At 47.2% G+C, this 23,441-nt stretch overlaps 1 protein-coding gene and 1 non-coding gene across 14 annotated transcripts in view; one reads left to right on the top strand and one right to left on the bottom strand.

Annotated features, from left to right (window-relative positions):
• LOC101330847 (transducin beta like 1 X-linked) overlaps positions 1–23,441 on the top strand; it is a 225,313-nt gene that overhangs the window by 7,423 nt on the left and 194,449 nt on the right. The window contains exon 1 of one of the 13 annotated variants that reach the window (XM_073799718.1): positions 895–1,017. The exons of 11 other annotated variants lie outside the window; for them this stretch is intronic. The gene's annotated coding sequence lies outside the window, so the exon portion shown is untranslated. Of the gene's footprint in view, positions 1–894; positions 1,018–13,672; positions 13,747–23,441 lie in introns of those variants that run through there. One more of the 13 variants, XM_073799721.1, reaches the window with a different exon arrangement.
• LOC117310578 (U6 spliceosomal RNA) lies at positions 12,377–12,478 on the bottom strand. Its single transcript, XR_004524724.1, has one exon. It is a non-coding gene; the product is annotated as a U6 spliceosomal RNA (small nuclear RNA).

Here is a 23,441-nt window from a genome sequence, read left to right as displayed (position 1 = left end):
TTTGGGTAAACTATGTTCCATGCTTTAACTATCGTTTTACCCATGATTGAAGTAAACAATATTCAGCTTAACATCGCTAAGTTACTGTAAAAAAAAGCCCGAGCAGCTCAGAAGACACTTTGGGCTGTGGGGTGCCTCTGAATAACTCTTACGAGCGTTGTAGTTTCCCAGTCTCAGGAGACCCCGTAAAATAAGCACAAACAATGCTCACGGCAAAATTCATAGTATTTAGAAGAGAGTGTCTCTGCCTTGAATTCCTGTCATTTTTTCCTATCGTGGTGGATGGAGCTGGAATCCTGAAAAGAAAACATGAGAGTTTTCTTTGCTTACTTCTCTTGAGCCTGGAACCCAGAAAATGACCCCAGATAGCCAGCCCTGAGCACTTTCCTTTCTGGAATACTTTCCGCCAACCCCCAGGGAGAATACAGAGGCAGGAGGAGGTGAGCACTCTCCCCGCGCCCCCCCCCCCCCCCCCCCCCCCCCCGCCGGCGTGATCACCTTCTCTCTCTCCAAGATACTGAAGACTTTTGTCATGTCTACTGCAACCTGGACACCCAACCTCATCCATGTTGAAGCAAGGCTAGAGGGACACTGTCCGCTTCTTGGAGAGCTTAACTCGTAACTATTACAGACTTGCCCGTTGTCATTGGGCTTTAGAGTCTGTGTGAACATCCGGTATCCAGTTTGCAAACACTTCTGCTTGTTTAAACTTTCCGATAGATGGAAATTCGGGCAAAAGAAGCTTACTGTATGTGATGCCATTTTATTTCTTAAATCAGTAATAACAGATACTTTAATATGGTAAGACCACGTAAGTCACGATTGGGAAGAAAATTCTGTGTAACTGAGCAGTGCTTTTTGTTTCTAGTGCGTTGGGGTGATTTTTAGCCTTAGCCGGATCAGCTCTACCCTTCGAGTTACCCTTGTTATCTTGACATCCGTTTGAAGATGAGAAATGAGAAAGTGGAGCTGGAGGGATGTTACCCCGTTCATATGATGCAGACATCTGTAGCACCGGTATGCAAACATAATTCTCAGCACCTATAAAGTTCCAGGTGGTTGCCGAGTTTTGGGTTGTATTTAGAAAAGCAACTGAGTAGAGAATTGATGTCTCTACCATTTGATTTATTTAGGAGACAGAATAAACTTGGGTCCTTGCCTTAGGTTCTTTTTACAGCAGAATCTTATCAGGCATTTTAATCCCTTGAAACTTGAATGCCAACTCTGTGTTGGTAAAGACTCAAGTATTCACAGTTATCAATGTAAAAACAACGGGTGCCAGTCTCTGACAGTCCCAGGTCAGTCTTGGGAGACACGCTTTGGTTTAGCTCCTAATTTGATTATGAAAAAATACCACATTAGGTTTGTATTTCTAAGATGCACGATGATTCTGTGCCAGTTTCAACAATTTCTAGAGATCTGTAGCGTAATTCTTCAAAAAGCCTTGCCAGGAGAAACAGCATTGGGGGGGGCACTCAACTCAGAAGTTGATGAAAATAAGAAGTAATGATCTCATGTGTCCAGGGCATCACAGAAATTGTTGTAGACCAGATGAGAACAAGGGGAGAGGCCTGTGGAAATTAGACTCGCCTGATAGATTTCATGGGACTCTGGTAAATTTCATGGGCCTCCTAGGACATTTCCTTGAAACCAGTAGTCTCCATGTTTAGTTGGGGCAGAGGGTGACAGAAATGCCTTGTCTCAGGTTTTAATTCACAAAGTGGGCTCCCAAGTGGACTGGATATCATATCTCTGGCAGTGACAATGAGATTTGCTGGAGTGCAGGAAGAAACTTAAGTTCTCTGTTTATTTATTTTTATGTAATAGTTACAAAATGTCTATTTGTGGTCTATGAGAAATGCATATAATGATCGTTGAGTGTTATCTCTAGTTAATACGTTACGTGAGTTGGAGTTAATGCTTAAAAGGTTTTCACTGAGAGGGATATGCAGTGAAAAAGCATCTAGAGATCACTGATGGGGTCCCCAGAGGTGAGAGGGGCTGATATTGAAGTCCCTGAATAAAGTGGGACACAGGTGTGTTCCCCTTTTTCCGTCTGGCTTCACCTGCCACGGTGTGTGTGTGTGTGTGTGTGTGTGTGTGTGTGTACACACACACACGTGTTGTGACTGAGATCTGACAGCTTAGAGATTGGACATACCTCCAGAGGCACAGCTGTTAATGATGTGACTTGGGGAAGAAAGAACATACGCTGACAGGGTGCTGTGCACGTTTTGGATCTACAGGATTGTGCGTGTTTTTAAAGCTGAAAAAATATTTGTGTTTCAGAACCAGATGACAATACCTCAGTTGCAGGTGCACGAGGAAACTTTGGAACAATGCTGTGCTTTTTAAGCATTTCATGACGCTGCAGTGTTTTCATAATCACTTAATTCTGTTTATAAATCAGCTGCTTTCATTGACGGATGCCCTCAGGGCTCCCAGGAACCAGGCTTTTTGTCAAATAGGTGATTCAAACTTTAAAAGATGGGAGATAGCGCTGGAACTGGGTTGTGATAAGTCTCTCGGTGCCTTCAGTCTGACTGTTTATTTGTTGTTGTTTTCTTCCAGAAACATATTTCATCCATCGTGGTGGTTATTAAATCTTTTATTTTTTGCATTTCACATTAGAGGCTTTTTAAAAGAGAAAACTGTCATTTTGGTTGATGCTGTATTACTGGTGTTACAGAGAGTAAATAAATACAAGAATTACATTCACACCCCAGACCACATTGTGGCCTGTGGAGGTGAGACATAGGACTCACCTCCAAACTGCAGGTCTTTGGCTGAGGTCGTTTGCTGAGAACGGCTGAAGCTTTGGTTTTCATGACACCAAGTGTCGACCGCAAGTAGTTCCCGGTTTCCGCACCAGCCTTTTTGTTTGTTTAATTTGAAATGATTGGTACGTTAGCTTCAGTTTTGTGTGTGATTTTCGGTGTTTGTGCCTGTTTTTCCCTTTGTGGATAATGAGTTTGCAGCATAGCTCTGTATGTAAAGGGAAGCTGACGTTGGTCTTGTTCTCTGTACCGTCGGGGCACCAGGGCCACACGTCATTTCACAGTCGTCAGGATCCACGTGGACATTCATTTGTCCTTTGGTAAACGGATATATTTATCTCCTACTTAAAAAAAAAAATTGCTTCTCTTTACAGTAATATTCAGAACGCACCTACTGTGAAGAGAGGAGAAGCAGGAAGTAGTTTTTTTTTTTTTTTTTTTTTGTCTGCACCACGTGGCCTGCGGGATCTTAGTTCCCCCACCAGGGATCGAACCCAGTCCCTCCAGGCCCTCGGCAGTGAACGCACGGAGTTCCAACCACTGGACAGCCAGGGAATTCCCAGGAAGTAGAATTTTTGACATCTACATTATGCACCTTTGTCTCTGCTCTCCAGAGATCAGGACATTTAAGCTCCCGTAACAAATTTAGTTTTAATGAAAGTCTTTGGGAATGTCCTTTATCTGCCCTGTGCCTGCCCATCTAAGAGGAGGGAGAAATTACACAAAGTACTTTGCTTTTAGCCGGTTTCCTTGAGCCTTGTCCATGTCCTGACTTCTTGCCAGCAGGTCAGCTAGACACTGGTCAGTCGCTTCAGGTCTGGACAGGAATCTTTTTCTGTCTTTGTTGTTTATAATTTTCTAATAATTATTCATTTGATTATTTGCCAGCCAAATTACCCTAAATAATATTCAGAGATGTATCAGAGACTAGCCGCATCCTGAGACTGTTCGCAGAAGTGGGCACAAAATTTGATTCTATTTCCTAAATGTGTACCTCAGGTACTCACGAAGTGCAGAGACCTGTGTATACCCTCTGGGAGTTAGAGGCCCAGGTGTACAGAGCAGGAATGCAGGGGAACAGTAGCACCAAATGTTTGCGTCAACGGGACGTGAAATCTCCAGGTATGCTGACCTTTGAGGGAAGATCTGAAAACAGATGAGTTTGTGGTGGTGCGAATTACCACTCACATCATTTCCGTCAGGGAGGCAGTTACTCTTCTTGGGAAGCTCGGGTTATTAGAATCAGCTATCTTCATTTTCCCACAAAAATATAAATCAGTTGTGGTTCAGATAATTGTATGTGAGGCTTTACCACTGGAAATTTGAAGTTAGCGGAATTGTACACCCCTGGTTAATTACATTAGTCTACTCAAACTAAATATAGGATACGATTAGCTCATGGAAATGTTTCGTTTTTCTCTCAGGCAGTACGGTGTCTGTCCACCCAATAGTTAATAGTTTTTAATTCCATTATGTAATTTTTGGATCATCCTGTGTTTCCAGAAAAGTTAACTGAATAAAACTAGAGACTGTATGTTTTCACTATTTCACTATTCATATTTAAACATGAAATGGTGCACAGAATAAGCTGTCCTTTGTGAATTTTAATTTTCTCAGCTCCTGGCACAATAGAGGGGTAAGCTGGGGTCCCATTTTTTTTTAAATTTTTATTTATTTATATTTATTTTTGGCTGTGTTGGGTCTTCGTTTCCGTGTGAGGGCTTTCTCTGGTTGCGGAGAGCGGGGGCCACTTTTCATCGCGGTGCGCGGGCCTCTCACTGTCCCGACCTCTCTTGTTGCGGAGCACAAGCTCCAGACGCACAGGCTCAGTAGTTGTGGCACACGGGCCTAGTTGCTCCGCGGCATGTGGGATCTTCCCACACCAGGGCTCAAACCCGTGTCCCCTGCATTGGCAGGCAGATTCTCAACCGCTGCGCCACCAGGGAAGCCCTGGGGTCCCATTTTTCTGCGTGGCTTTTGCTTTAAGGGAAGTTTGGGTTTGGTTCATAGTTTGCTATCGAAGAGTATGTTCAACCTTCTTGAATTACCTGTTGTGTTTGCTTTTCCATTGAATGTTCTATCTTTGGACAAGGAATGTATTTTTCTGTATGGGTTTCTGGTGGCCCGGATGTTCATCAGAGCGGAATTTCTCTCTGTCCGCACTGCTGCCACTGGGCAGTTCGGCAGTTCTGTAGTTCCTAGTATTGAGTTGGACACACTGTAGATTCAGGTTGGGCTGTCATTCCTTTTGCAAGCTATGTGATACTTTGTTTTATTTGGATTTGCCATAGATGTTTGCTTTGCCTTGGGATGGCTGTAGATGGCCACCTGTGGTGATAAATTTCACGAAGAAGATCGCTAAATCCCATTTAAGGTCTAGTTGATTTTCAGGAACCGTGTTACTGAGGTGTAAATTACATACCAAAAAAAGCACCCACTTCAAGTGTACAGTTTCAGGGATTTTTAGTCATTTTACCGAGTGGTGCAGTCATCGGTCATCATCCAGGTTTCAGGCATTTTCATTCCACAGTAAGATCGCTCCCGTCTTCAGGAAGGTCATGTCATCCATTCCTGCGCCCCCTGCCAGCCCCAGGCAGCCACTAATCTCCTTTCTGTCTCTGTAGATTTCCCTTTGCTCAGAACCCGATGGTGGGAGGTGATTTAGTGAACCTTCCCCGCCCCCTCTCCAGGAGAGGGGTACCTAGGGAGAGTGCAGGGCCGCACGGGGAGCCTTGGTGTCCTCCCTGTAAGATCAGGATAGAGATGGGTTGGTTGCAGGCTCTCAAGGCGGAGCCGTGCGGGAAGTAAGTAGCTCTGTGGAAAGACAAAAAGGTCATTATTCCCGTCTCACCCCTGGCTTCTTCGTGACTTTTTTTTTCCTTAAATTCTATATATATGTGTTAGCCTACGGTAGTTGTCTTTCTCTTTCTGACTTACTTCACTCTGTATGACAGACTCTAGATCCATCCACCTCATTACAAATAGCTCAATTTCATTTCTTTTTATGGCTGAGTAATATTCCATTGTATATATGTGCCACATTTTCTTTATCCATTCATCCCATGATGGACACTTAGGTTGTTTCCATCTCCGGGCTATTGTAAATAGAGCTGCAATGAACATTTGGTACATGACTCTTTTTGAATTATGGTTTTCTCAGCGTATATGCCCAGGAGTGGGATTGCTGGATCATATGGCAGGAATAAAGACACAGACCTACTAGAGAACGGACTTGAGGATATGGGGAGGGGGAAGGGTGAGCTGTGACAAAGCGAGAGAGAGGCATGGACATATCTACACTACCAAAGGTAAAATAGATAGCTAGTGGGAAGCAGCCGCATAGCACAGGGAGATCAGCTCGGTGCTCTGTGACCACCTAGAGGGGTGGGATAGGGAGGGTGGGAGGGAGGGAGACGCAAGAGAGAAGAGATATGGGAACATATGTATATGTATAACTGATTCACTTTGTTATACAGCAGAAACTAACACACCGTTGTAAAGCAGTTATACCCCAATAAAGAAGTTAAAAAAAAAGAAAGAAAAAAACTTTTACATTTAGGGACTTCCCTGGCAGTTCAGTAGTTAAGACTTTGCGCTTCCATTGCAGGGGGCACAGGTTTGGTCCCTGGTTGGTGAACTAAGATCCCGTATGCCCTTGCGGCACGTCCCCCCCAAAAAGAGAGAGAGAAACGTTTACTTGTAGTCAGCAAACTGAAGCTAGAGGAGTTCGTCTTATATTTAGGGTCATACTAATCGTGAAGAATCGTGCATAAAGGGCTGCATTGGACAGGTGCGGAGTCTGGACAAGGAACTGCGTTTACAGTGATGGACTCAGTCCCTGGAGAACCCAGGACACAGCCATAGGGCAGTCAACCCTCCATGCCCCTGCTGCCTCCTCCTTGAAATCCCGTCCTGTTTCTTTCATGGCGTTGGATGTTTGACTTTGACGGAAGTTCCGTCTTGGTCGGGATATACCTTAGCTCAGTGGTCCTCCACCAAGGACAGTTTTGCTCCCAAGGGACGCTGGACAATGTCTGGGGGCCTTTCTGGTTGTTACCAATGGGGAAGGGGTGTCAGTGGCATCTAGTGGATAGAGGTCAGGGGCGCTGCCCAGCATCCTGTAATGCAGGGGATGAGGCCCCAAGGCCCACAAAGAATTACTCAACCCAAGAGGTCATTAGTGCCGAGGTCAAGCATCCCGCCTTAGAAGCTTGAATCTCGTGGTTGAAGACTTGGTAAAGTTGAAGGACTAAAACCCGCATCAGACTTAGAGAAGTTGGGAAATCTATCCGTCCTCATACATTCCAGGGAAATACGGATCTTTTTCTACAGCAAAGGACAAGCAAGGTTTTGGGAGCTAACTTCAGAGGGAAAAGAAATTCCTTTAGAAGTATTCATTTACAAATAAACAGCGAAATTACGCAGACGTCTGGGGTTTGATCTGGAAATCGCACTTCATCCTTATCTCTTCCCCAAGAACTGAGAAAGGAGGGCGGAAGATCCTGAGTGAAGACTCTCCACGTTGATGACTGTGCTGGAAGGGAGTGGCTGCCGTGAGCCCAGCCTTTCAGTGCATCTGCTTACGGCCCTCCCTCCAGGGTTTTGGTTTCTATAGGGTTTTCATTTGCTGTGCGGAGTGCGGAGCGTGCAGTGTGCAGGGTGTCACAATAGCCAGGCCTCCACCCCTTGTTCTCTTCATCTGGTCAACCTTTGAGCCCCCTGAGAAGTTCAGGGCCCCCTGCCTGGGCCCCAGCCCGCTTACCTGCGTGCATCCCCTTCTCTGCCCTGCATCTCCCAGCAGGAGCTGCCCCGCACCCCTGCGGCACTTGTTGCTACCCGAGGGGGGGGCCCTCTCCCTGCCTGCACCCCTGCAGCCGGCCTTGCTTTGGGGGCTTCCAAAATGCAAGGCTTTTCCTCTGAACAGATTCTGGGTTTTGTTCCTTTTTCCTGTTCTAAGCTCGGTCCTGTTTCTAAGGTGATACCTAAGAATATGCTGATTTCCCTGAATCCCCGCACTGTGGGGTTGTAACTCCCAGCTCCTCCGGCAGAATAACCGATACTAGCAGTCCACAGTGTGATGTGGTAGATTCTGTTTCTGGCATGTTCAGCTGTCCATGTACAACTGTGTAGTCTTGCGTTTTTATCTATGTGGGATCATATTACACTGGTTTTGCACCATCTGCTTGCTTGCTTTTTTTTACCCCTTTGTTAAGGTATAATTGAAGTACAGTAAACCAGGCGTATATAAGGTGTGCACGGTCATCAGTTTCCTCCTATGTTTGCTGTCTTGAGAGTGGTGCTGGCTTCTGGGACACGTGCATATCAAGATAACACGTATTTCCGTGGCTTCCACATTTCCCTGTGCCTTTCTGTAATCTCTCTCTGCTTCCCCCCACCTCCGGGCAACCATTGATGGCTTTCTATTACTAGATGGGTTGGTTTGCATATCCTGGAATTCTGTATCAGTGAAATTGCACACTGTGTGCTCATTATTTTGCCTGGCTTCTTTCACTCGGCCTGGTGATTTTCGGCTTTATCCATGTTGTGGCCTGTGTCACTAATTCATCCCCTCTTATGACTGGGTAGGATTCCATCAGGTATGGACGCACCACCGTGGATCCATTCACGCGTTGTTGGACACCTGGGTTGTTTCCATTTTGGGGGTTATTATGAATAGTGCTGCTGTAAATATTTTTGTGACCTTACCACTGGTTCTCAAACTTCATTGTGTACCAGTGCCCTGTGGAGGGCTTGTGAAAACACAGGTTGCCAGGCCCCATCCCCAGAATTTCTGAGTCAGTAAATCTGGGCGGGGCCCGAGACTCTGCATTTCCAGCAAGTTCCCAGCTGACACTGATGCTCCTGGTCTGAGGCCCACACGTGCCTTAGAGGAAGTCTTTGTAGACTGTGACTGTTAGTTGTTCCAAATGTTTCTCTCCTAGACTGTTCCTTATAACGTTGCTCATGGACTTAACCACCAAGCTTCCCATTTCTGTACGCTTGGATGTGTCCGTCTTTCCTCTTGGCTTCCTTATTATGTCAAGGGGCTAATACCAGGAATAACTCGGGATGCGTGGGTCGGCGTGCTGATGAACGCCAAACGCCGGCCGTGATACCCTGCCGACTCTTGTGGGATCTGACTTGCGCCCTGTCTGCGGTTGCCGGGGTCACCTTCTGAGGAAATGGTCCAGGCCCAGGTGGGGCGGGATTGGACCCAGGCCCTGCGCCAGGGGCTCCCCATGCTGCTGGGTCCACTGCAATCTTAAGGCTGCTCACCCGCCTTTCCTCTCACAGGGGAGCAATACCTATCCTTTCTCCATCCCATCCCCTCCCGTCTGAAACAGCCAGCCCAAGCCAGTGAACGTATTTTACTTTCAGTTTGCTTTTCGGGAGTCTAATCTGAATCTTCTGACCTGGAGCAGCCGGAAGTTATCAGTAGACGTTTGCTGCCGTAGCCAGTGTATTTGTTACCATTGTTTTTTTATTTTGGAGAGAGAGAATACTTTCATTATAGAGGGTTGCTTTAAATTACTGAGAACTGTTACTTTTGCAGAATCGTCTTCCTGCATTTCATCATGAGCCCCAGGCGTCCCACTTTGCTCCTCAGCCCGCTCCATAAACCACCTCTGGTCACAGTTTGCTGCCGACCTCTGCTCAGGCGTTCCAGAATCTTTACTGTGGAGTGGGCTGGTGCGCCGGATTGCAGGCTTGTTAAGTAAACTAACCTCCTTGGGATGGTTAAATTTTTTAAAGTTTGCAGTGACTTGTAATCATTGGCTGATATCTTAGTGGTTGTTTCCTCTTCCTCTCTCTTCTTCTCCTATTTTTTAATATGACAGCTTTATTGAGATATAACTTACATAGCATGCAACTCACTCATTCAAAGTGTGTATAACTCAGTACTTTCCTGGTATTTTTACAGAGTTGTGCAGTCGTCACCACTGTCTAATTCTGTAGCATTTTTATCACCCTGAAAGAAACCCCTTACCCATTAAGCCGTCACTTCCCAAATCCCCTCTCCACCCAGCCCCTGACAACCAATGACCTGCTTTTTGTCCCTGTGGATTTGCCTATTCCGGACATCTTCTATAAATGGAATCACACAATATGTACCCTTTGCTGTCTAGCTTTCTTCCCTTAGCGTTAGGTCTTTGAGGCGTGTCCACGTTGTAGTGTGTGTTATTCCAGTTTCTTGGTGAACGTTTTGTGGAATCTCTGGGTAATCAAGGAGGGCTTGGGGCCTGGGGTGGGGAATCAGGTGGAAGAATGTTACGGGCTGGGTAAACCCGGGGCACGGGCTGCTCCTTTCAGATGACGTTGAAATGGAAAACGGTTCACAGAAGGAGCCATGTTTTATAAGACCATTTCCAGTTCAGCTTCCAATTGGGCGTACACTGTATCTGCCTTCTCCTTCTCTTTAGTTCCATCTCTTCCCCTAAATTTCAACCTAGAAAACAGTTGTGGTCAGTTAAAGCTGTGTCTGCTGACCCCTCTTTTGTGCTGCCTTTTGCACGGCATTTTATTTTCTAAATTTATTTTTGGCTGCACTGGGTCTTCTTTGCTGTGTGCAGGCTTTCTCTAGTTGCGGCGAGCGGGGGCTACTCGTCGTTGCGGTGCGCGGGCTTCTCATTGCGGGTGCGCGGGCTTCTCATTGCGGTGGCTTCTCTTGTTGTGGAGCGCGGGCTCTAGGCCCACGGGCTTCAGTAGTTGCAGCACACAGGCTCAGTAGTTGGCGGCACGCGGCCTCCAGGGCATGTGGGCTTCAGTAGTGGTGGCGCGTGGGCTCAGTAGTTGTGGCTTGTGGGCCCTAGAGCGCAGGCTCAGTAGTTGTGGCGCACAGGTTTAGCTGCCCCGCGGCATGTGGGATCTTCCTGGGCCGGGGCTCGAACCTGCATTGGCAGGCAGATTCTTAACCACTGAGCCACCAGAGAAGTCCCTGGATGGGATTTTAGAGGGTCCTTTCTTGGTGTGAGACGTAGGAAGCCTGTAGTCCCCAAGGGGGTAGTGTGAAGTTGCTCTGGGGTCGTGGGGTTCCAACCAGCTAGACTTTGGCTGCGTTCTGGGGCCTCCCTGAAGCCACAACGCCGGCTTAGACTGAGAGAGTCGTAGAGTTGTTTACTTTTCTGAATGTATAAGCCTTCTGCCTCTGTAGAGCCATAAATTACCGTTCCGGGGTCAGGTGGGAGAATATGGAGGCTGATTTTTCCCCAGCTCTCCATAGGCACGACTTTCTGGGGTGTCTGTGCCTTGAACAGAGAGCTTATTGGTAAGGCTCAAGGTCATGTGTGTTTTCTCCGTTGATCTTATAATTGACTGTGTTAGTTTCTTGTCACTCTTGGGACAGATGACCCCAAACTTCCTGCCTTGAACGACTCCGCTCTGTTATCTTATAGTTCCAGAGGTTGCAAGTCTGAGATGGGTCTCACTGTGTCAGTGGGGCCGCCTTCTTTTCCAGAGGCTTTCGGGAGAAGCCAGTCCTTGCCTCTTCCTGCTTCTAGAGGCCTCCTGCATTCCCTGGCTCATGGCCCCTTCTTCCATCTTCAAACCCAGCAGTGCAGCATCTCTGATCATTCCTCTTTGGTCACGTGTCTCTCTGACCACAGCCTGGAGAGATTGCCCACTTTTTAGGGCTCACGTGATTACATTGCCCTCCCCCCCCATCCAAGATAATCTCCCCTGCTCAGCATCCTTAACTTCATCGCATCTGCAGAGTCCTTTTGGCCATGCACGGTAACACTGTCACAGGGCCCAGGGATTAGGGCATGGGACTGTCTGGGGGCCATTATTCTCTGGCTCCATTGACAGTCTCCAAGGAGACTTATTTCCTTTGTTTCTGTCTCTAAATTTGTTCCTCTGAGCCCTGCAAGGTTTGTGTATTTATTTAATATTTGCTGTTTGTCTCTTGAATGATTCAGAAGTCGTGGAGCTGTTTGGTCGGTGTGCCTGCCTTTCACTGCGGTGGAGCCACTGGCTGAGTCGTGATTTACCTCTGGGCACACCCGGTTGTTTTCTGTCTTGGAAGGACCTGGGATTTTTGGTGCTGATCGAACACATTTGTATGTCTAGAGCCTCTCCTTCCCAAGAACTCCATAGTTGGTGGGTGGCCCTGCCACTGTCAGTTTGAGGGTCTCTCGGGGACTCTGACAGAACTATTCCCTGGAGTTAGTGTCTCACAGTCTGAGTCAGCTGTGGGAAAGACCACCACGATGTGAGAAGAGTGGGACCTGGCCCCCAGGACTTCAAAGATACCATGTGTGCCTTTATGGGGACTGAATTGGTGGGTTTGTGGCTCCATACAAGAGTGGAGGAAGACAGGTGGGGGTAGGGACAGAAAAGTCATAATAATATCCACTTGTTAATCAGCATTTTGGTTCAGAAATATTTGGGGAGTGTATCAGTCAGCTGTCTGCTTTGCTGATGATGTGTAACAAACAGCACCCCCGCATACAAAGGCTTACAGAAACAAGCACTTATTTCTTCACAGAATTTTTTAAAATTGAGGTAACGGTTTGTAACATGTAAGTTTTCTGTGTACAGTACCGTATTTTGACATCTCTGTATGCTGGAGCGTGCTCACCACCGAAAGTTTAGTTTCCATCAAAAATACGGAATGCTTCATGAATTTTTGTTACCCTTGTACAGGGGCCATGTTAATCCCTGTATCTTTCCAGTTTTAATATATGTGCTGCTGAAAAGAGCACCAAGCACTTACTTCTTGCTTACTGGTCAGTGGGTGGTGAGGTGTGGCTCTGCTGGGCTCAGCTGGGTGGGATCAGGGAGGCCTGGTCAGGCTCTGGGCTGGGTTTAGGACTGAGCTCCTAATCTCCTCCTTCTGAGGCTAGTAGCCTCTTGGGGCATGTACTTCTGCCCCTCCTATCTGGTATAAGAAGAAGCCAAGCTACATCACGCAGTCACGTTTAAAACCTCTGCCTGTCCTTCCCACTAATGCTCGTTGACCGGAGCAAGTGTCGTGGCCAGATCCCACATCCATGGGCTGGGGAGGGCTGTTCCAGTCGGGAGGTCATGCAGAGTCACACAGCAAAGGGGGCAAAAGGCACGTGTGTTAAGAGGCAAAGAGGGAAGAAGCGGGATTGTGATACCTTCTGCCCTGTTGGTGTGTGGGAAGGAAGATGACCCCAGTGGACGAGACTGATGCACCCAGTTATATCCAGGGAAATAGCCCCGTAGGTGGATGTTGGAAGCAGCAGGTGCCTGTGAAATATGTAGCTTCCTTGGTTCCATCTTAGAACAGGGGTTCTCAGCTGGGCAGGTGGTGGTGGTGGGGCAGTCGTGTCCCCCCAGGGACATTTGGCAACATCTGGAGACATTCTGTTGTAACTAGGGGAGAGGGTGCTCCTGGCATCTAGTGGGTAGAGGCCAGGGACGCTGCTCAGCATGCAACAGTGCACAGGACGGTCCCCCACAAGGAATTACCTGGCCTGGGTCCACATGTGCCCAGGCTGAAGAGCCCTGCACAGATGCAGTTTCCAGGTGACTGTCGTGCACTTTGAAGTTTGAGCACCACATCTTGCAGGACTGTCTCCACTGGGAAGGGCAATTGGCAGTCCTTTCCATATAAAGACATAAAGCCCTCCCGAGGAAAAAGGAGTTGTTTAATCTCTCCCAGATGGCTGTGTGGAAGCAGGTTACAGCCCAAGGGTCTTGGCTAGGTCTCTGATTTCTGTGACTTATTCTCATCGGCTTGGTACTGTATTAATTCTTTAAATTTTATTAATTTTTTTTTTTTGCACAGCCTAATAAATGGACCATTTATTTGGTGTTGGAAAATCTGTTTTTTATTAGGAGATTTCCATTATGAGCTTAATACTCTTTTTTTCCAGGTGGCCTTTTGCCCACTGTTTCTCTTACGCATGTATTTTCTCTTTCCTCACCAGCAAGACTGCAAGTACTTGACAGCAGAGATCACGCCTTAGGTTTCCTTTCGGCCCTGCACCGTAGCAAGCACACGGTAATTATGGGTCAGTTGCTCATGGTGTCCTTTGCAGTGCACGTTGTGCTGCATGGCTAAGGGTCGTTTATCATGTTTCCATGGACCAGCCTTTTGTCTCTTGCTGTAAATTCTGTTTCCAGTCTTTGGGGGCTGATGCCTTAGCGTGTTGACACTCGGTTGCTTTGTGGCCAAAAGAAAGTTTTGACCTCATTAGAGGAGGGAGCCGTGTCACTGAGAGGCTGACAGCCTCCTTCCTCCTCTCACACAAGTGTTGTTTTATTTTGGTGATTGAAATGTTGAGGGTATGAAAAAAAAATCAGAGGATCTGACTTGCTGGCGGGACAAGCAGAGGACAGTGCTGTGAGTGAGGGAGTGAAAGCCTGTCTATTCCCACCCGCATCGTCGTGCACAGCAAGCAGATAGAGATTTTCTGCTAAAAAGCTGGCTGCGGAAGCACTTGCTCTAGAGGATGCTGTGTCACCTAGAATTGGCTGTCATCAGATCAGCCAAGTATCACCTCTCGGGGCGACCAGCAAGTTACGGAAGTAACTCTGTTGTGCAGAACTTTCTATTTCTCTCTTTCGTTCTCTCCCTTTCCCCCTCGGTTCAGTGCTGTTGAAATGAAATGGTTCTCCTTGATTGTGTCTTTAGTACAGTAGTTGTGAGAGCAAGGCTTTTGTTCTTCCTGATTCCCTGTTGAGAAAAGACATCTCCTGGCTTGTGGGATGCAGGGGCGGGGGGGTCAGGACCCACAGAGACAGTTCCATCCTTCAACTGTCCTTTTTTATTTTCATTTCATTTTTTAAAAATCGAGATGTAATTGACATATAACGTATTAGCCGAAGATGTGTAACATAATTATTTGATATATGTAAACATTGTGATGTGACCACAATAGGTTTAGTTCACATCCATCATCACACATAGTCACTCATTTCTTTTTCTTGTGATGAGAACTTTTTTTTAATCTTTATTTATTTATTTTTGGCCACGTTGGGTCTTCGTTGCTGCACGCGGGCTTTCTCTAGTTGCGATGAGCGGGGGCTACTCTTTGTTGCGGTGCGTGGGCTTCTCATTGCGGTGGCTTCTCTTGTTGCGGAGCATGGGCTCTAGGTACGTGGGCTTCAGTAGTTGTGGCACACGGCCTCAGTAGTTGTGGCATACGGGCTTAGTTGCTCCGTCCATGGGATACATGTGGGATCTTCCTGGACCAGGGCTCAAACCCGTGTCCCCTGCATTGGCAGGCAGATTCTTAACCACTGCGCCACCAGGGAAGTCCCGTGATGAGAACTTTTAAGATTTATTCTCTTAGCAACGTTCAGATATACTCTCCAGTATTGTTAACTACAGTCATGTATTACGTTGAATCCCCCGGACTTACTTATGTATGCATGTATGTATGCGTGTATTATGTATGTATGTATGTATGTATGTATTTATTTGGCTGCGCTGGATCTCAGTCGCACTTGCGGGATCTTCCGCTGTGGCATGTGGGATCTAGTTCCCAGACCAGGGATGGAACCCGGGCCCCCTGCATTGGGAGTGCGGAGTCCTAGCCACTGGACCGCCAGGGAAGTCCCGGGACTTAACGTATTTTACGGCTGGAAGTCTGCACCTTTGATGCTCTTCACCCACATCCCCTCTCCCGCCGCCTCTGGCCACCACCATCTGTCCTCTGTGCCTTTGAGGTGTCAGTTCTTCTCTACCACCTTGTTGGCTGCCCTGTCACCTCCTGGGCTGTGAGGGCACCAAGTTGGTGTGTCTGACAAAGCAGGTGACCTAGGAGGTCGCATGGAGTAAAGGAGGAGATGAAATAGAAGTATGTGAACTAAACGAAAATTATGTGAACTACAAAATGAGAAAGGCCCTGAGCTGCCGCATTTCCACATGCAGGTCTAGCAATGTCACGTTATGCTACCGACCTTGGCAAATTTTCCAGCTGTCCTTCTGTCTAAAATACAACTTACATGAAAATGAGCCCATCCCTTGGAACTTAGTGGTTAGGAAACTGGAGTCAGGTTTGGGGAAAGGGACCCTCACCTTGTTAGACCCGACACCCCCCTCCCCTCAAGAGGCACCTGGACTGTTACTCATGGCGAACAAGTTGAGCTGAACGGCACTTAGGAGGAAACGGAACTTTCCTTTCTGTTGGGCGTGCCTGTAGCAAGACGTTCTGAGCACCGATTCTTGTCTCACAGCAGAACGTGATTCATGTTACTGTCGCTTACGGAGTAGAGTGTTGTTGAGATTGGGGGCGGGTGGGTGTGTGCGTGCGCGAAGGGGAGAGGAGCGGCCGGATGAAGCCGTGGGGAACGCAGGGAATATGTTAGAAGATGTGCTTTCGAGGACAAACAGTAAACTTTTGGCAATAGGCTGAGTTTGTGACCTGTGACTCAGACAGTGTGATTGAGGGAGATTCCAGTGGTCATTTACTTCCAGCCTTCTTATCGGTGCCACGGGGCAGTGTCTCATTCAGCTTTCCAGAACGCTCTCTAGGAACTCTTTATGCTTGATGGAGATGGTATTTCTCCTCTCACTTCACTGTGGTTTAAAGAACTGGGAACTGGCGTTACAAGCCGTCTCCACGTTCCTTTGATGATTGTGTAATTTATCAGTGGAGAGTTGCCCATGACCTTCCTGGCATCTGACTTCTCACAGGGTACCTGCGCTCACGGTCTGCCTGTGGAACACGTATAATGGAGAGTGAAGACTTTTACAACTAGGTGGGTCCTCCTGATTGGAAATTGGGGTTATTTGAGCCAACGCAAGTCAGTTCCTGACCTTATCCAAGATTAACTGCATTAAATCAAAGAAGACCTATATAACTGTAGGTTATAATTCTTTTTTTTTTTTTTTTGGTCCAATACCAAGACTGACGTTTCCCTGGAAAGAGCCCTTGAATAGGAGCAGAAGGATTGAATTTTAGGCCTAATGCTATCATTAACCACCCACTTGACACTGGCCCCAAGAGAATAAAGGAATCATCGTTTCTCTTCTGTCAGCTGATCGCTTGGGCCACATGCTCTCCAAGAGGTTCCAGCACACAACGTGATGGTTCCGTTTTCAAGACTGTCCTCAGCCCCTAGTCTGAGTTACTGGTGTTATGGGGGGTTGCTCTATCACTCGCAGCGGTAAGAACTGTGTATGGTGAAACCCAGTGACCAGAAAGCTGTCTTTGGAATGTTCTCTTGTCACCTGTTAGGGAATGCGCTGTAATAATTATGTTCCCTGGAACTTTCAATGACTAAGCTGCCTTGAACAGGAGTCAGGAAAGGCCCACCTTCCAGCAGATTCCATTCTGTGGGGTTGTCTTAGAATTGAGGTCTGAGAGCATTTCTTGATTATCTAGTCAGGTGGATGTGACTTAACTAAAGGCCAGTTTGGACCCTGTTGGAGAAAATCAAGTTCAGACACTTAGTCTGAATAGAAGTGAGGAATACGGTTACCTTTATCTCATTATCTAAGCTTTCTTTGGAGGATATACAAGCTTGTACCGCATGTGACAAGCATCACATATGGAGGGATTTTCTTTTCTGCTTTTTTCTCTGAAAAGTCCTTGGGTGATCAGGTCGTAGGCTATTTGGTGTAAAACCCAAACCGACCAGACAAACAAAAAACAAAGCAAAACAAACAAACAAAAAAGCCGTAGTTAATTTTATATTAAAATGTATAGCTTGAGAATCTTCATTGAAAAATCAGTAATCTTTTGCAGATTTGTTTAAATAGGCTTTGGTGCCTTTTAAGAAGATTCCCTTCCTGGTTGCTGTGTTTGGTCCCTTCAGAATTTGGGTCAGAACAATTCTCCAGGAAAGCAGCCATGTTAAACTGGTTCACTGCTAGGATGGCTTACATTACGGAAGAAGTTTCTACCTTTAGCCCTCTTTTTCTGCTGGTTTGCTTTCTTGGAAACATTATTACATCTGTTCTTAGGGGAGTTATAAAAGAGGAAAAAAGAGTTAACACACCGTGTTTTGTAACCGGCGTTGGCTTCTTGCCCTGAGTACTGTGTCTTTGCCGTCCGTTTCTCACTTCAGAAGTGCAGACGGGGTCCAGAGCTTCTCTGAGAGCTCCTCCCAAGCAAGGTGGAGCCGTGCCAATGGAAGGGGGCTGCAGGGATGCCTGCTAGGGCGGATGCGCTCCAGAGAGAGGGCAGGGGTTTATCTTCGCTTCCCATCGTCTGTCATTTCATTCTCTTTGGCTCCGGCTTTTTCCATTCGCAGCTGCCCTTGTTGTGTGTTGGAACCAAACTTCGCCTGTACAGAAGGGCTGTGGGCAGAGGGCCTACACGTGAAGTCGCTTAGCTTTTGCCCTGATGTAGTGAAGAGATCATAAAGGGATGAGCACAGGGGAAAAGCTGAGCGTGGGAGGGGCCACCGTGTCATTCCATACAGGGATGTCTGTGCAATAGGAAGACACAGAAGAATGGTTTTAGGGTTTTTTTTAGGTCGAGTGGAGATTAGTGATGGCTACATCTTTATGTGGCTTACGTGTATGGTCGATTTTCCTTATTCACGGTAGTTGAACGTGTACAGTTGCTGAGACCTCATCGAAGCTTTGCTTCTAGGGGAAACAGAGGGTTCGGTTCCTGCAGGCCTCTGGCCACGTTATTTTCATCAACCAATCACTGCATAACCTTGTTTTACGTGTGTTTCTGCTTAAAGACGCCTTATTAACTGTATACTGTTGATTCATCCATGTTGAAGTCGCGGTCAGCAGCCCTGTAGCTCATGCCTGAACCAAGCTTCTCCAACACACGTGTTCCCTCCCTACCGCACAGCACAGCCGTCTTGCCCTTCGGAACACCAGACAGCGCTGCAGCACCGTGCTTGGGGGCTGTTCTAAGCAGAGATGTCACCAACAAAAGCACAGAAATGCAAAACACGTGGCAGTAAATAGCCCACGGAGAGCACACTGGCTTACGGCCTGGGAGCTGAAACAGGAAGGTAGCACGAGGCCTCATTCCACCTGAGCTGGGAACGTGTGCACCAGCGGCTCGACCTTTTCACCCCGTGCTTGGTCCTTAAGTGACCACACCACCTCAGGTCTGGATCTGGGGCTACAGATAGATTTAGCAGGTAGGCAAATGCACGAATACCGTATCCTCAAATCATGAAAATTGACTCTGTGTGTATACACAGTGTGTGTCCCCGGGTATTAGATACACACATACACAGGTGTCTATTTTCAGGGACTTTAACGGCCTGAAAGCAGTCAGCGTTGTAACATTGGGTTGGCCCCAAAGTTCGGGTTTCGGAAAAATCCGAACGAACCTTTTGGCCAGCCTCGATAGTTGTGTCCTCTGGTCCCTCTGGAGATGCAGTGAGAGGTTCAAGTGTTTTAATGAGGGACAAAGACCTGTGAGAGATAAATGGGGGACGGGACTGAGTAAGGAAAGCCTCAGGACCTCAACGCGTATCTGATAAAGTTTGAGCCAGGCCCCCCCGCCCCCCCACCGTGAGCTCTGGAGTGGAGATTGCCTGATGGGTAGAGAGAAATGGCCTTGTTCAGTCGTGGGGCTGCTCAGAACAGAGCCATGGAGGATGGGCAGGTTCTTTCTTTCTTGAAAGGAAGAACTTTGCATCTCCACGCTGGCACAGGTGTAAACCAAATTTTGGACTTTGGTTTTATATATTAAAGAATTATTTTGCACCCATATTAGGTTGAAAGGAGCGGCATTCCCATTTCAGATCAAAAGTCGTCAAGTACCGGCAGAGTCTAATGGTCTAACCCAACAGAATCTTTTCAAGGTATAATGATATCGTTTAAGATGAGGATAACATCTGTGCCTTAAATCGCTTGTTGAGAAAAATCCACTGTACCTCATCCGAAACATGTTTGGACCCACCATGGAAGCCCGTCCGTGGTGTCCGGACTCCCGGATGATGCTTGGTTTTATCAGGACAGCCCCTCCCCCAAATGATGCTAGGAAGAGAATCGAGGTAGTATGAGGAGGTGCTGCGTTTGTGTGTATGTTTCAGGTTGTTTTAATCTGTGAACACAAGCTTTTCTGAGCAGCTCCTTCCTTTGCCTTCAGGTGTTGTGGGTGCTGGACGCTGGAGCTCCGTCATTGAGTAGGTGTTTTAAGAACAAACGGCAGATTTACAATGACAGCTTCTGCAGTGATGGGAATATTCCGTGCCGCTTGGTGGAACATGTAACCACCACTGTGTCAAGTTAATAATTTCTCAACTTGGTCTTAAAACCAAATACACGCAGTTCGTTTCATTAAAAATACCTAAGTGGTAAAGGATGGGTGGCTTCCAATGGTGGTAGAGTCAGTTTTTAAAAATTGAAAGGAAAGTGCTTTGTTGTGATTTGCAATTCATATAGATAAGTCCTGTAAGCGGTTTCATCTTGTCTGTTTCAGGTGAGATAAAGTGTGAGACTTTCTAATTGAAGTATAGGTCATTTACAATGTTGTGTTAGTTTCAGGTGTACAGCAAAGTGATTCAGTTTTTTATATATATTTATATGTATACACACACACACACATATTCTTTTTCATTTTCTTTTCCATGATGGTTTATCACAGGATGTTGAATAGAGTTCCCTGTGCTCTACAGTAGGACCTTGTTTATCCATCCTCTGTATGTACTAGTTTGCATCTGCTAATCCCAAACTCCCAATCCATCCCTGCCCCCATCCCTCCCCCACCCCGCCTTGGCAACCACAAGTCTGTTCTTTATGCCTGTGAGTCTGTTTCTGTTTAGTAGATATGTTCATTTGTGTCATATTTTAGACTTCGTATGGTATTTGTCTTTCACTTTCTGACTTAACTGTTTGAAAATCGCTGAGTCCATCCCTATTGCTGCAAATGGTATTATTTTATTCTTCTTTGTGGCTGAGTAGTATTCCGTCGTGTGTATATATATATATACATATATATATATGTATGTATGTATGTATGTATATATATATATATGCACCACATTTTCTTTATCCCTTCATCTGTTGATGGTTATTTCAGTAGTTTCCCTGTCTTAGCTATTGTGAAGTGTGCTGCTGTGAGCATTGGGGTGCGTGTATCTTTTCAAATTATAGTTTTCTCCAGATATATACCCAGGAGTGGGATTGCAGGGTCATACGGCAACTCTATTTTTAGTTTTTTGAGGAACTTCCATTCTCTTTTCCGTAGTGGCTGCACCAACTTATATTCCCGCCAACAGTGTAGGAGGGTTCCCTTTTCTCCACACCCTCTCCAGCATTTATTGTTTGTAGACTTTTTGATGCTGGCCATTCTGACCGGTGTGAGGTGATACCTCACTGTAGTTTTGATTTGCATTTCCCTGATAATTAGTGATGTTGAGCATCTTTTCATGTGCCTGTTGGCCATCTGTATGCTGAGACTCATTCTTTAAAAGGCATTTGTCCTCACCTGCATTCCTAGGTACAATGTCCTTCAGCCAAATAGTCTCCAGGAACACACAAAGCTGTAGTTGGATGAGGTTGGGTTTGTGGACCTTGCATCGCATTGAGGGGACCGTGGGACATCTCAGTCACAGGGTGCTAAGAAGACCTTGAAAGAGTTGGGCAGGGTTTATGGAATCGGGTCCCTGTCTGAGATGAGTGGTCTCTGAATTGTTTCCGTTCCAGCAGGAGAAGGCTGCAGCCTAGCCGTGAGTGCCAGGCCGGCTCCCAGCTGCCAGTGGCTGCTTTTCCCTATCGCTTATACATTCATGACTGAGAGACTAGATGGGTGAATGACTGGGTGGGTGTGTGCCTCTTAATGATCACTCATTTTTAATACCGTGCATTGTAGCAACTGGATGTGGTCCTGGTGTCACCTGTTAGCTTTTTTTTTTTTCTTTTCTGCGGTACGCAGGCCGCTCACTGCCGTGGCCTCTCCCGTTGCGGAGCACAGGCTCCGGACGCGCAGGCTCAGCGACCATGGCTCATGGGCCCAGACGCTCCGCGGCACGTGGGATCCTCCCGGACCGGGGCACGACCCCGTGTCCCCTGCATCGGCAGGCGGACTCTCAACCACTGCGCCACCAGGGAAGCCCACCTGTTAGCTTTTGATGCTGATGGAAGACCAACTTAATTCCTGCAGAGCCTTGCCGGGAAGGGAGCTGAGCATGACTCAGCATTATGGAACGTCAGGCTTAGTGGAGGTTGAGTTGTAATGTTGGCACTGGTCCGTGCTTTATGTTTTAGAGTTTCGGGTGTATTCTTTTTGATGCTTTTGTGAATGATATTTTCTTAATTTCATTTTCAGAATGTTCACGTCAAGTACTTGCAGGATATTACATTTTAAGGCAGTAGGAGACCTTTTTTCTTGCTAGTTACAGAAAGAGATTTTTCTCCTGGTTCAGTGCCTGTGTCTGTGGCACTGAGTTTTTAACGACCAGGAAGACCTTCTGAGGATTCGTTGGCTTCCTTTGGGTTTGCCGCTTTTTAGTTCTCCAGAGGACCAGTGACAGAGACTGTGTTTGATTTTTTTTTAAATTTATTTCGGTAATTTTCATTGAAAACGATTTATTTTGGTTGATTATAGACCACAAGAAGTTGCAGAGAGAGCGCCGAGAGGTCCTGTGTGCTGTCAGCCAGGTTCCTCCAATGGTGACGTCTCACATAAGCTTAGAGCAGCAGCAAAACCAGGACATCAGTGCGGCGCAGTATGGTTACGTCATCCACAGTCATTACTGGGAGTTCACCATTGTCTGCTTGTACTCATTTATGACTTAAAGTTAAGCATGAGTAATATCTTCTCTCGCAAAACTCCAGTGGAGCATGAATGGAGCAGAAGGGGACGGAATGAGTTGAGGCTGTTAGACAAGCACCCGTGAAAGAGCCCCTTGACTTTCTTGGCGGCCGAAGTGGACGGGGCAGGTGGCAACAGCCCCCCCGGAAGGCAAGAGGGTGCTTTGGGTGGTTAAAATCCAGGTGCAGGCGGTGCCTGAGCCCCATGTGGGGCATGCTCCTTTTGTTTGCAGTGCTCAGATGAGAGAAACCATTTCCCCTTCAAGCTCCAGGCAGACTGATGGAGAATATAATGGGGAGGAAAGCCCCCCAGCTCGTCCATCACAGCCCGAAATCACCGGCCCCGGATTCAGTTACTTAATCAGTTCCCATACGCCTTGTTTTGTAGACGGATGGGACAACCTCTTTTCTCCCCTTCGGTGACGGTAGTTATTGTGTTTGGTGTTATCCACCCCACTTAGACCTCACTTTGGAATTTCTTTCTTCTCTTCCGTTTGGATGGTTTGCCGCATGTCTGATTTCTTTCTTCTCTTCCGTTTGGATGGTTTGCCGCATGTCTGGCTAGGAAAGTGGAGGCGTGACCTAAGCGTGTAATGGACGTGAATCTCCCTCTGCGTGGAATGTGGCCGGGTGGTTTTTCTTTCCCACCTCTCTTGCCGTGAAGGCGACGAGTTGGAAATGGTTAATGGTAGTCGTGAGACACCGCTGAGTGGTGTGACTCTGTTGGTGGGGGGGGGGGGGTGGCAGCGCTTCATCTCGAGAGCCACGTTACGGCGTGTTGCCCTCCTGGGGGTTCTGCGCGAGCTGCTGCTCGGGAAGTCAGGACAGTAGCTTGCAGTCTGGGCCTTGAGAAGCTCCTGTGAGTGAGGCGTGGAATGAAATTGCAGAAGCCGCGGCGGCTTATGGAAACCGGAGCCAGGCTGCTGTACTGGCTCGCGCCCCTGAGATGTGATAAGACTGGGAAGTGAGCTGCGAGGGCCATTGGTACCAGGGAGCCTGTCAGACACTTACAG

The sequence above is a fragment of the Tursiops truncatus genome, chromosome Y, assembly GCF_011762595.2.
Source record: "Tursiops truncatus isolate mTurTru1 chromosome Y, mTurTru1.mat.Y, whole genome shotgun sequence".
Taxonomy (NCBI): Eukaryota; Metazoa; Chordata; class Mammalia; order Artiodactyla; family Delphinidae; genus Tursiops; species Tursiops truncatus.
The sequence above is the reverse complement of the archived record's forward strand: the minus strand, read 5'-3'. Positions and strand labels throughout refer to the sequence as shown.